Source organism: Colobus angolensis, unplaced genomic scaffold, assembly GCF_000951035.1.
Source record: "Colobus angolensis palliatus isolate OR3802 unplaced genomic scaffold, Cang.pa_1.0 Scaffold6, whole genome shotgun sequence".
Classification (NCBI taxonomy): domain Eukaryota; kingdom Metazoa; phylum Chordata; class Mammalia; order Primates; family Cercopithecidae; genus Colobus; species Colobus angolensis.
In genome coordinates this window covers 27,372,045-27,383,983 of record NW_012119598.1, presented here as the reverse complement: position 1 = coordinate 27,383,983, position 11,939 = coordinate 27,372,045, and the positions used below count along the sequence as shown (strand labels likewise).

Sequence of the window (11,939 nt, the reverse complement as noted above, 5' to 3'; positions counted from 1 at the left end):
ACAAAAATTAGCTGGGCGTGGTGACACACACCTGCAATCCCAGCCACTTGGGAGGTTGAGGAAGGAGAATTGCTTGAACCCAGGAGTTGGACGTTGCAGTGAGCCAAGATTGTGCCTCTGCACTCCTACCCGGGAGACAGAGTGAGACCCTGTCTCAAAAAAATATATATATATATTTTTTTTAGAGAAGGGGATCTCACTATAATGCCCAGGCATTCTCCCATCTTAGCCTCCCCAGTCACTGAAATTACAGGTGTCAGACACCAAGCCTGGCCCTACATTTTGTTTTAATCAATCTTATTTTTGTTTCTGTTTGTTTGTTTTTTGTTTTTTCTTGGTTTAAATATCTAAGAATGGATCCATAAATTGTAAGTCATTTCATTTTGCCTATTTTTATCTTCACATAAATGGAATCACAAGCTGTATATAATTTTATGATATTTTTTATCCAAACCAACGTTTCTGAGATTCATTCATGTTCATATATGTCACTCCAGTACCATAGTTTCATTATTTTAAATAGTTAAATATACAGTAACACTAGTTTACTCAATTTACTATAACAGACCTTCATATTATGTCTATCTGGGATTATCGAGGTCATTACTTCTGTGAACTTTCTTGCACATGTTTCCTGGTGTAGATGTGCACACATTTCTCTAGTATATATGTAACAAGGTGAGAGGCTGGTTGAGACATTCACATAGAGCTGCTCAGGGCGAAGATACTTCTATAGATCTAGAGCTCAAGGCTGAAGCCTGGCATAGAAAAATGGCAGGCCACCCTGCCATCCCTCAACCCTTAATGTCCTTGCAAGGTTTGAAATGTCTGGATGGAGAGAACCATTTTCCATTTCCTATTTCTCAATAGGTAATACATTTTTTTTCAGCTTCTGAGTTCCCTTCCCCACCCTTCCCTGCCCTTCCCTCCCATCCTTTCCCCTTCCTTTTCCTTTGCGGGCATGGTAGCACACACCTGCAGTAGCTTGATCTCAGTTCACCACAACCTCTGCCTCCTGGATTCAAGCAATTCTTGTGCCTCCGCCTCCTCAGTAACTGGAATTACATGCATATGCCACCATGCCTGGCTAATTTTTATATTTTAGTAGAGACGAGGTTTCACCATGTTGGCTAGGGTGCTCTTGAACTGCTCACCTCAGGTGATCTGCCGGCCTTGGCCTCCCAAAGTGCTGGGATTACAGGTGTAAGCCACCACTCTTGGTTGGGCCTGATTAATCTTTTAAAGATATTTTGATTGTTATTGATGATAGGATCTTTAAAAACAAAATTCTATGAATTAAATCTGTTCACTTTTTCCTGGAAATTATGTAGAGATGAATTAGTGAATTTAAATCTTATTAGATTAGTTGCCTTCATTGATAAATTGCATGAATTTCTTTTTTAAATAATTCAATCAAAGCACAGATAAAGCATCAGTAATTTAAATTTTCAGTGTTAATTCAAGTAGGATTTGGTTGTTTAAGTTAAAGTAATGAAACAAAATGAATGACAACCCTATAGAAATGTAAGATCCAAGAGGGCAGGAATTTTTGCTTGTTTTATCCATTGATGTATATCTAGCACTTAGAATTTAGTGCCTGGCATATAATACCTTCACATAAACATGTGAAAGCTGGTAGAATATTCCAGATTACAATATGCCATTTTGGCATAAGGATTATTTTGAGCTAAAGGGACTTAAAAACAGCAAATGCAAGAGGGGTGCTCTGATCTCCCATTTTTCTTCCTAGAAGTAGGAGATAAAACCTCCCTATAGAAGATGTGCTCCCTGGCTGGGTGCAGTGGCTCACACCTGTAGTCCTAGCACTTTGGGAGACCGAGGCGGGCAAATCACGAGGTCAAGAGATGGAGACAAAAATTAGCTGGGCATGGTGGCTGTGCCTGTAGTCCCAGCTACTTGGGAGGCTGGGGCAGGATAATCGGTTGAACCACGCCCGGCTAATTTTAGTAATTTTAGTAGACACGGGGTTTCACCACATTGGCCAGGATGGTCTGGATCTCATGACCTCGTCATCTGGCCGCCTCAGCCTCCCAAAGTGCTGGGATTACTGACCTGAGCCACCAGGCCCGACCAATGAGTCTTCTTTAAATCACATATGATGAAGGGTGGTTTTTGCAGTAAGCCATTTTTGGAACAAAAGAAGGTGGGGAGGAGTTCTTTAACCATTGCTGTTTTTTGATCACAGAGCTCAGATAAAGGTCAACAGGCCATTGAACAATGCCTATAAAATAGGCAAAATTAAAATGAAAAATAATATCAATATTATTAGTTCCAATCAATGACATATCATTTAAATCTCACTGGGTCTGATGTTTAAAAAAATAAAAATGTAAAAGATTAAATACATTTGGTTTTATTTTAATGTAATCAGAAATTACTGACATATATTATTTAAAGCAATATATGTTGGATATCATGAAAATTGCCTGTCTAGTCATACTTCCTGAATCCCAATTGCTCTCAACTCTTCTGAGGTAGTAATCACTTGATGATGAGCTGAAGGGTGCTGTTACCTGGACCACAGGATCACTACTTTAAAAACAAAATTGGCTAGTATGCTTACAAATAAGTTGATTTCTCTGATAGACATCTTTCCCATAAAAGTTCTCTCCAGCTCCAAGAACAGTGATCATTTTTTTCAGGTTTACATACAATGAAACTCAAAAATAATGTGAGATATTAAATTAAATGGAATATATCCAAGGTATTTTGCTATATGGTTGTAATTTCATGGAAGTTTTATTTTGCCTTTCTAAAAAAAAAAAAAAAGCATATGTCAGTTTTTGAACATGAACAGTATTTTATCTTTTTACGATTTTTTTAAATTGAAGCAAAGAATATATGCAATAATGTGCCTTAGAGAGTACTCCTCTTATTTGGGCCTAAAAACAAATCATGTGTGGATTTAAAAAGATAATAATAACAATAATAAAGAAGATGAGGGACAAATATCCCTGGAAAATGTTTCCCAAGACATTGCTAGTTTAGCAATATTAGTATCAGACAAAATATTAAAGCAAAGGTGTTTACAGGGATAGAGAGGGACACTGTAAGGACTCTTATCTGCAATGTGGAAAACAAGATATTCCAGAAAACTCTATTGAAGCAATACACCTATGAACTAGAGAAACTACAACCAACAAACTAGTACTTAGTTACTCAATTAACAAAAAACAAAAGAGGCCGGGCATGGTGGCTCATGCCTGTAATCCCAGAACTTTGGGAAGTCGAGGCGGGTGAATCACTTGAGGTCAGGAGTTGGACACCAGCTTGGCCAAACATGGTGAAACCCCATCTCTACTAAAAATATAAAAATTAGCCGGGCGTGGTGGTGCGCGCCTATAATCCAAGCTACTCAGGAGGCTGAGGCAGGAGAATCGCTTGAACCTGGGAAGTGGAGGTTGCAGTGAGCCGAGATCATGCCACTGCAGTCCAGCCTCGGTGACAGACCAAGACTGTCTCAAACACACACACACACCCCCAAAGAAAAAAAAAGCAAAGAAAAAACCACAAGGGAAATTCACATAAACCATCCAGAACAATAAAATTTAGAAGCTGAAACGAGGGTGACAAATAGGACATCTTTGGTTCTCTGGGTGCAAATACCATTAATCAGGATTCTGAGCTCTGGGAATTAAAGTCTGCCCCTTGGGGAATAGAATTCTAGGCTCTTAAACAAAAGTGAAGACACATAGCATAAAGCCAGAATGCTTTGAAACAGGGGTAGCCTGGAGAAGAAAAGGAAAAAAGAAGAGAAAAACTAGTAAACATCCCTGGGATAAAACCTTGTTTGTCTCTACAGGACTCTGGCTCTGAGGAGGTGGATGGAGAAAATTGGCCCCAAAGATTTAACCCTAAGTTTTAATGAAGTCTTGAGTTCCAATGAAGACGTCCTGAAATTAAATTGACTCGGGCTTATAGTGCCCCCTCGTGCCTGATGAAGACAAACACAAACCCCTTCAGGAGGAAATCATCTTGAACCCAAGTTCTCTACATTTATACACATTATCTATTTATTGAGCAATCATTTATTGAACACCTATTATATGCCAGACACTCTGTCAGGAACTTAGGATGTTTAAATATAAGGTCATAACAAATGTCACAAAACTGAAGAAAAACAGACACTATGGAGAGTTTGGCTTATAAGCAAAGAAGAGCCTTCTATTTCCTCCTAGATCCCTAAGCAAACAAAAGATTTCAGATATTGAAATGATTAGATACAGACTATAAAAATAACTATTTACTAAAAGTTTAATGAAATAAAAAAATAGAATAATAAAACAATCAAGGAGCATGGGATAATCAAAACCAAGTACATTTGAAAAAGAACAAAAGAGAATTTTGCTATACTCCATAATGATAAAATAAAAATCCAAAAGTAAGATGTAACATTCAAAACCTTATATGCACTGGACAACTGAACCACTACTATGTCAATAAATAACTGACAGAATTAGAAGGGGAATTTCAAATTTACAATTGTAGGGTAACCTTTCAATATTCTGTATGAGTGTTAGACACTCATATTACAAACAAGGAAAAATTCTAATAGTTGTCTAGGATTTGAATAAGACAATAAGCAAATTTGATCTATCTATGATTACCTTCATTTGACACAGAAAACATCCCTTCTAGTTTTCAAAGCATACATTGGACAATTTCAAAAAAAAAATTAATCCTGGTTTCAGAAAGTTATAGAACTTAAGGAACATAACTACAAAAAGGGAGATATAAAGAACGACAAGAGAATGCTGTGTAATGTTTACAAAAAATTAAACTCAGTGGAAAATAATTTTCAAGAAAAAGAAGAAAATTAATAGACAAGCTGAGTAAACAAATTATGATTATGAAAATAAGGTAGGCAGTTAAAAAAAAATCTTTTCTGTGTCCTTCCACCCAAATACTGCCAAGTCCAGTCTGATTTTCCAAGTTTTAGTGAATTTTTAAGGAATAGATTATCTCTTAGTTTTTATTTTTTTCTGAGATGGGTCTTGCTATGTTGCCTCCGCTGTAGTGCAGTGGCTATACACAGGCATGATGGCAGCACCCTACAGTCTCTAACTCCTGGGCTCAAGTGGTCCTTCCGCTTCACCTCCTAAGTAGCTGGGACTACAGGGACATGCCACCTCACATGGCATGATACCTATTTTACAGAATCTGTTACTATAGAAAAATAGCTCTCCTACTTTTTTCTTTTAAAATTGTATAACGTTATTAGCAAAACTGGAGGAGAATACAAATTTTAAAAAGAGAGAAGAAAAAAACAAAACTATAGCTTTGTCTCACTAATGAACATTCATTTTTGTTTTTTAGAAATAAATGCCTATCATGAGAAAACATGGAAACCAGGAGAAATTGCAGAGACCATATTATTTAAATAAATAGCATATTATATAGGGTTTATTCTAAGAATAGAAGGAAGTTTAGCATTCTAAATGTGCCAGTTTAAGAAATTAATAAAGGCAGGCCCAGAGCAGTGGCTCACGCCTGCATTCCTAGTACTTTAGGAGGCCAACGCAGGTGGGTCACTTGATGTCAGGAGTTTAAGGCCAGCCTGGTCAATGGCAGGAACCCCCGTCTTCTACTGAAAATACAAAAATTAGCCAGACATAGTGGCATGCACCTGTAGTCCCAGCTACTTGGGAAACTGAGGCAGAAGAATCAATTTAACCTGGGAGGTGGAGGTTGTAATGAGCTTAGATCAAGGCACTGCACTCCAGCCTGGGTGACAGAGTGAAACTCCATCTCAAAATAAAATAAAATAATAGATTAATAAAAAACGTGATCATCTCCAAAGATAATGAGAAAGCATTTAACACAATGTAACACTCTTTCATCATAAACACTTAACCATGAGAAGAGAACTTCATAAGGAGTAGCTACAGTGAGTATAACACTTAATGGTGCCATTTTGGAAGGATTCCCATAGAGGTGGAAGGAAGACAAGTGTGGTGTGAAACTACTCCTATTCAACATGGCATCACAGAGTTTGGCCAATACCATGAGATAGGAACAGACAGTCAGAAGAGCAAGGATTCAACAGGAAAAGATGATTATCTTTGAAAATAACGTAATTGTCAAGGTAAAAGTTCATGAGAATCTATAAACAATTACATCAAATAAGAATTGGAATTAGTGGGCATAGGCCAGGCGCGGTGGTTCATGCTTGTAATTCCAGCACTTTGGGAGGCCGAGGCGGGTGGATCATGAGGTCAGGAGATGGAGACCATCCGGCTAACACAGTAAAACCCCGTCTCTACTGAAAATACAAAAAATTAGCTGGGTGTGGTGGCATGCGCCTATAGTTTCAGCTACTCGGGAGGCTGAGGCAGAAGAATCGCTTGAACCTGGGTGGCAGAGATTGCGGTGAGCCGAGATTGAGTCACTGCATTCCAGCCTGGGTGACAGAGCAAGGCTCCGTCAAAACAAAAAAAAAAAAAAGAATTGGAATTAGTGGGCATAAGAGTACCATACAAAAATTCATGGCATTTTTATACACTAGCAATTACCTATCTGAAATCAAGGTATTACAGAAAAGCCAGACATCACAACAGTAAAACAGATTCTAAATCCAAGAGTAAATATTCCAGATGTATATGATAAAAATTTTGTAATGTCATTAAGTACATAAAACAATATCCATTTTAAAAAGAGGCAGCTTTATAGTGTACTATGTTTATGTTTTGTGATGATTCAATATACTAAAATGTTCATATAAACTCTCCTAGAAGGATAGTTTTGTAAATTACTGAAAAATGTAATGTCAAGCATACCCTAATGAATATTTTGTAGAGCACTGTAAAATTCATATCAATGAATGAAAATCGTCAAGATGATTCTCAAAAAAAAAAAAAAAAGAAAGAAAAAAAGAAAAAGGAAAAGAAAGAAGAGAGTGATAGACCGTGACTTAGCACTATATATGAAGACATATGAACCTACAGTAATTAAAACAGTGTGGCATTTGGTCTAGGCATAATCAGCAGGTGAGTAGAACAGAGTTAGGCATTTTTGGAGTTTTCTAGGAGCCTCTTTGCTGACATATTCTAATTGCCTACAGACAGCTCTTCACTGGATGCTTTAACTCTGTATCCCTGGGAATAAGGGGAGTAGAGAGGGTGAATAATGATAAAATATTTCTCTGATTCTAAACTCAACTCACACTGTTTGCTATAGGAATCTGGTTGACTCAAGTTGGTGTGTGTTTTCAATGCAGAGAATGGAGACTTCATCTCCATACATGGTGTTGGGGTGCTGAAGCAAGGTGAAGAGAAGCATCCCTGAAGACCAGAGAAGTGGTAATTGCGTGGGCATGTAGTGTGATATGGGGAGAGTACCATAAAGAAAAGAGACAGGTGTATACTGTACTATGTTTATGTGCAGTACTATTATTGGCAGAGAGAAAAGTGGAAATCTCACTGATCATGTGAAATGCAAGGTTTTGTTTTTACATGTTGTTAAATTAATTCCTTAGAGTTACCAAGAGATAATATTTGTAATGTAAAGAAGGGACCCTGGAGCTAACCTGCCTAGGTCAGAAAGCTCTCTGCCATGTATTAGGTGTAGGACATTGGACAAGTTATTTTAAGCTTCACTTGGTATATACTCATGGGTAAAAGTGGGATAACAGGCCGGGCGTGGTGGCTCACACCTGTAATCCCAGCACTTTGGGAGGCCGAGGCGGGCGGATCACAATCAGGAGTTCCAGACCAGCCTGACCAACATGGTGAAACCGTCTCTACTAAAAATGCAGAAATTAGCAGGGCACGGTGGAGCGCGCCTGTAATCCCAGCCATGCAGGAGGCTGAGGCAGGAGAATCGCTTGAACCCGGGAGGTGGAGGTTGCAATGAGGTGAGATCGCACCACTGCACTCCAGACTGGGCAACAGAAGGAGACTCCAACTCAAAAAAAAAAAAGTGGGATAACAGTGCACAGGTATGTCTTGGGGCTGACATTAGTATCTGGAAATCACTTAGAAATATATGTGTAAAAAATAAAAAATAAAAAGAAATAAAAATAACTCGTAAGGGTTGTCAGCTATGTGCACCAACGGCTGCATTGTCTTTCTTGCACCTGAGGTGCTTCTGCCTTCGTGGGCACCTTCCTTTATTAAAGTCATATGAAGATTAATATATAACGTCTTCTTCGACTTAAATGTTCATTTTTTTCCCTTCTGACTTTAGAAGAAATTAAAATATTTTCATGAGCCCCCAAAAGAACTGTGGGCCCTAGACACCGTGCCTGCTGTTTAATGGAGGACGGCACTAACTGTACCTGAAGATGTTTTTTTTTTAAAAAAAAATTCAATTAGGAAATAATTATTCGCACACATTCACATACATACATAAACCGATCCTTACACGAAGAGCCCTACAGACGTGAGAACAGTAAGGTGCAAGAAACGTCTCCTTGGAGATGGGAGGCATATTTTCAGCTACTAGAGAAGGGGGGAAGTGCCAGCTCTCTGAGAAGAAAGCAGGAGGATGCTGAGAGACTGAAGCTGAAAGTTTCTTCCTGCTTCCTCACTCTTCTCGTTGGTTTCAGCAGTCTGAAAAACTCTTGTGAGAGGAGCAAAAAGATCAAGGGAAGATTGTTGCCTGGCTTCTCAGTCTTCAAAATTTCCGGTCCTCTGTTTTTTTGTTTTGAGACGGAGTCTCGCTCTGTCGCCAGCCTGGAGTGCAGTGGCGCGATCTCGTTTACTGCAAGCTCCGCCTCCCGGGTTCTAGCGAATTCTTCTGCCTCAGCCTCCTGAGTAGCTGGGACTACAGGCGCGTGCCACCACACCCAGCTAATTTTTTGTACACCTGGTAGGGACGGCGTCTCACCGTGTAAGCCAGGATGGTCTCTATCTCCTGACCACGTCATCCTCCCGCCTCGGCCTCCCAAAGTGCTGGGATTACAGGCGTGAGCCACTGCGACGGCCGGTCCTCTGTTTTTAAACTGTCCACCGGATTGTTCGAAGTCTCCGATGTCCGGCGATCTGGTGGCCGCAGAAGAAAGAGGTCCACTCGCCGGGGACTGGGAACCACCAGCTAGCGGCCTACGGGGAAACGTCCCGGACGCGCGCCGGACGGACGTTAAACGTTCGTGACGCCATATGCGGGAGCCGGATGGGCGTAATGTGGCAGCGGCGTAAAGTGTAGCTCTGTAGTCAGGGCACGGAGGGGCGTGGCCGGACGGCCCTATGAGGGGGCGGGCGTTTGTGGCAAAGGTTGATGGGATGACCTTATGAGGGAGCCTGCATGGAGGGGCACGATGGGCCCCAAGACTCCTTTTCATGCCCGCATAGCCGTACCGGGAGTAGGATGACCGCTGCCATTTTTCAGGACCTTTCATCTTCTGCTTGAAATTCTGTGCGATTTTCCGGCTTTGTATGGCTATTTAGTATTAACATTTTAGGGCAGTTTCATTTCCTTTAAAGTAAAGCTCTCCTGATAGGGTCTCCGGACCAGCAGCATCAGCATCACCTGGATAATTTAGAAGTACAAATTCGATCAGGTCTTACCTCAGATCGAATGCATTAGAAAAGTTTTGTGACTGCTTCAAAACATTGTTTCCCTTAATTCAGATGCTGGAGGAGACCTTTCAAATGGCAGCTTAGCATAAGCTAATCTGTTTATAACTTCAGGTTCATTACCAAAGCCAAATCAGTGCTTAGGCCTTACCCACTCAGACCTTGATGCTGGAAAGTAAAGTGAAAACAGGTAGATAGATAGGTAGGTAGGTAGGTAGGTAGATAGATGTCTATAAAGGGGAGGTCTTAGAAGAAGGGTTTGGATCAACAATGAAAGCAGAATTTACAATTCTCCGCAGATTTTATTAATTATAACTTTTCTTTTCAGACTTCTTGCCATCTTCTCATTCAGACTTTTCTTAGCAAAGGTAGTCCATGGCAAGTAATGAATTAACTAGGTCTGTAACGGAAGTAAATTCTATTTTTATGTTTATAAACTCAAAAAGTAACATGAAGTGCAAACATCTTGTTTAGTTTCTTCCCCTCGGTAACCTTCATTTGATGAACCAGTGTGTAGCAAACCAGTATGAGTTAGATTTGGGTGGGATTCACACAGTCATTTTCAGGCAGACGAGACTTCCTAAGTTCTATGGATAGATTCATATTGCCAGTTATTTTATGCATTCATTTCTCCTCTGCCTTCATGTCTCTCCCCTGATTGAAGAAATAAGAAGGGTTTAGTTATTAGGTGCCATTTTGCCATCACCATTAATATTTTCTATATAAAGAGGATTCTTTTTACATGTGCTTCTATGATGAACTATAGGAATTTCTACTTCAGTTCTAGCTACACTTTAGTAGCATTAACACATAATAAGTCATGCTTAGTCAAGAAATATCACTGAATAATGTGATCTTTGTTTCAAATTCCCCAACTACCCTTCTTGGGTGGGATTCAAATAGTTCAAAAGCTCATATTCTCTCCCTTTCATTTTTGACCTGAAAATATTTGAACACTCTAATTTGCATTTTAACTCAGTGAAAAGGAAAATATAATAACTGTTAAATATTGCTAAGTGCTTACTAAAAGTCCATCACTGTTTTAAGAGCTTTACATGAACTATCTTAAAATAAGTTTAAGAAGTGATCTACTGTTATTATCCTCTTTGTATAGATGAGGAAACTGAAACCCAGAAAATCTGAGTCACTCATTCAGTTGAACCATTGTGACAACTCAGTAGTGACCTCTATTCCTGTAGTTATGGATATTTGTGCACTTCAATTATGTTAGAAATTATGTCATGCTGCAAATACTTTTTGAGAGTCTGCCATGTGCCTAGAACAGCCTTAGGCATTAGGAAACCAGCAGCAAAACAGGTAAACTCCCTGTTTTTATGGACCTTACGGTCTTCAGGATTGGAAGGGGAGGCAAACAATAAACAAATTTAAGATAGTGCTAAGTATATGAGGAATGCATACAGCAAGTTAAGAATGAGGATAGAAGGGTGCCATTTTACATTTGATGGTCAGAGAAAACCTCTCAGATATGGTGACATTTTCATCAATCCGCTTAATCCAAAACCCAAGAAATGCGAGAAATATTTCAGTTATTATTTGACAGGTATTACACACAACTGAGACACCAAGTATATGACAAGGCCTATGTACTTATGTCCCCTTTTAGTTTTCTCTCTGTCTTTCTACCATATTTTGCTTTTGGTTTCTCTTAGGTCTCCAAGGTCTTTCCCGCCCCACATTTTTTTTATTTTTTTTGATACAGCCTCTGCTGCCCAGGCTGGAGTGCAGTGGCGCCCTCTTGGCTTACTGCAACCTGCGCCTCCTGGGTTCAAGCGATTCTTTTGCCTCAGCCTCCCATGTACAGCTGGGACTACAGGTGCATGCCAGCAGGCCTGGCTAATTTTTGTATTTTTAGTAGAGACGGGGTTTCACCATATTGGCCAGACAGATCTGGAACTTCTGACCTCGTGATCTGCCTGCTTCGGTCTTCCAAATTGCTGTGAGCCACTGCAGCTGGCTCCTTCCTTTTTTAGTAGGGGTTTGCTTCTTCCATTCCTTTTCTGAGTCCTTCTCAACTTCTCTCACCTTTTTTCTCATGCTGTTCCCAATTTCCTAGAAAGTAATTGTAACTTGGCTATAATATTTATAAAATATTGTTTTGTATTTATAAATAATATTTTGAAATTTTAAAACAGAATATTTTATTACTCAAAAATTAGAATAAATATGTTTGCCTTAATGCAATTAATTTGGTAGTTCCTGTATGAGTCCAAGTTCATTTGACTTTGCTGAAGATTTCCAGAGTATGAGGGCTCCAGGAGGTCAAGCACCACCATATCTCTCCGTGTATCTAAAGTGCCCAAGCCAGTACCTAGGGAGTTTTGCATACTTCATGAATTTCCTTACAAATCCTTCATGACTAATTTCTTTTTTTTTTTTTTTTTT

At 39.4% G+C, this 11,939-nt stretch overlaps 1 protein-coding gene across 1 annotated transcript in view; it reads right to left on the bottom strand.

The window, feature by feature from the left end:
* Positions 1-9,818: 9,818 nt before the first annotated feature.
* Positions 9,819-11,939, bottom strand: part of LOC105526746 (histone H2B type 1-M-like) — a 14,084-nt gene continuing 11,963 nt past the window's right edge. The window contains exon 2 of the mRNA XM_011962852.1: positions 9,819-10,190. The gene's annotated coding sequence lies outside the window, so the exon portion shown is untranslated. The remainder of the gene's footprint in view (positions 10,191-11,939) is intronic.